At 41.3% G+C, this 3,338-nt stretch overlaps 1 protein-coding gene across 1 annotated transcript in view; it reads right to left on the bottom strand.

The window, feature by feature from the left end:
• cntn1a (contactin 1a) overlaps positions 1-3,338 on the bottom strand; it is an 88,625-nt gene that overhangs the window by 81,566 nt on the left and 3,721 nt on the right. The gene's annotated exons all lie outside the window — the stretch shown is intronic.

Below are 3,338 nucleotides of genomic sequence, written 5' to 3'. Positions count from 1 at the left end.
AAGGTTTTATAACCTGGAAGTCCCGGCCTTGCAGGCCAGGGTCCTTTCCGCTTGAAGTGGCACGCGCTGCGTAAACAGATATGGCAGAGAGCCCTTGGCCCAAGTTCTCTGGCATTGTTTCACCTGTTATCTCTCGACCCCTGGGTGTCGAAGTTACGGGAATACTCTGGAACGATTAACCAGGCCGGGTGTGACCTAGAAAGCTCAGCCCGTCTTAGCCTTGGGTTATTGTTGACTTCTCTATGAGCATTGGTTGCTTATGGAAGTTTATACCTTTAGTCGTTCCACTACATTAGCACGGTGTGATTGTACTATGCTCCCATACAGTACGAGTGTAGTATCGAAAGGGAACATACTCGATTACTAACGTAACCTCGAATCCCTGAGATACGGGAACGAGTACTGCGTTGCTAGCCGTGCTATGTAGCTGCACGACTCAGTCGTCGCTTCAGTCGAAGTACGAAGGCTTCAGTTCAGGAGAAAAAAGTTTTTTTCCCATATGCGTCTAGCAAGATGCAGTACTCGTTCCCGTATCTCAGGGAACCGAGGTTACGTTAGTAACAGAGTACGTTTGTACAGTAGAAAAACCATTACGCCTATGGAATAAACCCATAAAACGTGGAAACACAACATGAGTGTGTGTGTGTGTGTGTATGAGTGTGTGTGTGTGTGCATGATTATGTGGTTTATGAGGACACAAATTTGTATAATAACATGGGTATGGCACAATTTTTCAGGGGGGGGGCGGGGTATTCACTTTGAATGTAATAACGGCACCTGTTTCTCAATATTGATTTGATCTGAATTATGTAGACTAGAGTAGATATGTAGATGAAGTAATTTTAAGATGCAACGGATGCAACGAATAAAACGGGAAAAACACAAACATGAAACTTGTAAATAAAATAATTTTATATATACAATTTAATAACATATAGCCTAGTTTTATATATGTGTAGCGAATCAACTCAAAGGGGGAATATGCATAATTAATCATAACTAGTTATAATTAATGATAAATATTTAGATCCGCTGTAAGTATTTACTTGACCTCTCAGGGTCAACTGTCTGTCAATTCTATGAACGTTAATTTCCTGGTTAAAGGAAATAACTTTCTTACTGTACAATACTACACAGAGCATGTAGCAAATATCTGCATGATTAGGGACTGCGATTATGAGCAAACAATGAACAACCTCAGGTGTGATACAAGTATGACTTTATTAACTACATAAACACTTAAACTAGTCTAACATGCACATACACACACACACACACACACACACACACACACACACGCATACAGTTGGTTTAGGAACAGGATTAAAGCTTAGGAAGTAAAGAGTAAAGAAATAATTTTTTGCCCCCCCCCCCCGTGGCGCAGACGCCGTGTGTGTGTGGTCAGTGTTTCCTGCTCTTTCACCAGTAATGGGATTGTGCTCTTCAATGCATTTGTGCTTTTGAGTCGCGGCCATCAGAGAGGAAGCCATCGATCTGAAAACAATTCAGCCGTGTGAGGCCAGCGATTGGGCGGCTGAAGCTCCTCTAGACACTTATCTTTCTGCTCTCAGAGACTTTTTTTCGTGTCCTTGAGGCAGCGCAGGTCACGGAGCAGGAGAACAGGCTGGTTTGAGACGCTCATACAGCAAACCCATCATCTCACCCACCAGACACCCAGCGCTCAGATATTAAACACCAGTATGATCGACACACTCGCAGCGCTCCAGCAGGAACACCAGATATGAGGACATACAGGACACTGAATAATGACTCTACCATCTTTATGAGCTGCTTTACAGTTTCCATCAGTGATTCTGCTCTAACTTTAGTGAATCGCTGATCTGCACTGTTAGACATCATACTCTTGATTACTCGCTGACAGGAGCAGGTATGAGGAATCAGTGCTGATAATAATGAAGCATCTGTATCTCCACCAGCCTCTGGATCCTCTGTAATCGACTGCTAAATGAGTCTCTCATCTCCCTTCAGGCCTCCGTCGCATTTCAGCTGCTAAAAATACCCAGATGAGCCACTCTGCCCTTCAATATCAGAGATAAATTAACCCATTTACACAAAAATACTCCCACCGTTCACTTGATCTGTGTCAGGACTACAGCAGCTCTGCGTTTGAGAAACCATAATCTCTCAACCTCACAGAAGATCCTGGAGGAACATCTCAGCCAGGGTTATTATACTCATTATAGTTATATGAAATAAAATAAATGTCAACTGAAATAAAATACAAGAAAACTTACATTTAAGCTAGGTTAAATTTAAGTTTAGTTTAATTTGAAGTACTAAAATTACCACAACTAAATAACCTAAAACTATAAAAACTATGTAAACATTATAAAAAAATAATGAAAATGACAACTAAAATGAAAGTAAAAACAGAAAATATAAAAATAAAATCTAATTCAAAATATCAACAAAAACTACATCACTGATACTAAAATAACACTGGTTTGAACGGCACAAGATACAAAATACACAAACAAATTTATCAATTTATCAAATCAATCCCATGAGCCCTCAAATTAAGTTCATACTAAACTCTCATTTCAGTCAAATTGATAATATTACTGGATATTATGAGTCATTTGTGTCCACAAACTAAAGCTAAACACACACGCAGTGACCCGACCTTTGACCTTTAGCGACATTATCTCCCTGACTTTTGACCTCTAATGTTATCAATTCCTGATCTGAGAGCAGCAGGTTGAAGGAGGCACATCTACAGACCAGAATTTCACAGAATTAACACCCTAGCAACCACACACCACACCCTAGCAACCATATAAAAGACTGTAGTGTTGTGACGGTGAGTTCTCAGATAAATCTAGAGCTCTTACACACACACACACACACACACATACACTTTGCATAAACACTCACAAACACAGTCTGATCTAATCAGTGTTGTTCTTTGTGTAGTCACACACACACACACACACACACACACACACACACACTATTCAATTAAACCACAGCGGTGTGTGTGTGTAATCCTTCTATTCCATTAGTGAGAATCGATCCGGCCGCTGGAATCGCTGACTAACCTGCAAGAGCTGCGTGTGTGTTGAACATGAAACACTTACACACACACACACACACACACACACACACAAACACACACAGATTAAACTCTGTTTAAGTGTTTCTGCATTATGAGTCAGTGTCCTGTTGTGTGTGTGTGTGTGTGTGTGTGTGTGTGTATGTGACAGTAAACGCGCATCACTTCAGTCCGTCTCCCGCTGCTCATTAAATGCCAGAGCTGTCAATCAAACTCCAACGGCTTTATTGTGGTGCCGAGCGAGTGATTCACCCCCCCCCCCCCC

Source organism: Sinocyclocheilus anshuiensis, unplaced genomic scaffold (genome assembly GCF_001515605.1).
Source record: "Sinocyclocheilus anshuiensis isolate Anshui unplaced genomic scaffold, SAMN03320099.WGS_v1.1 scaffold1993, whole genome shotgun sequence".
In the NCBI taxonomy this organism is placed as follows: Eukaryota; Metazoa; Chordata; class Actinopteri; order Cypriniformes; family Cyprinidae; genus Sinocyclocheilus; species Sinocyclocheilus anshuiensis.
This window is presented reverse-complemented; position numbering and strand designations above follow the sequence as displayed.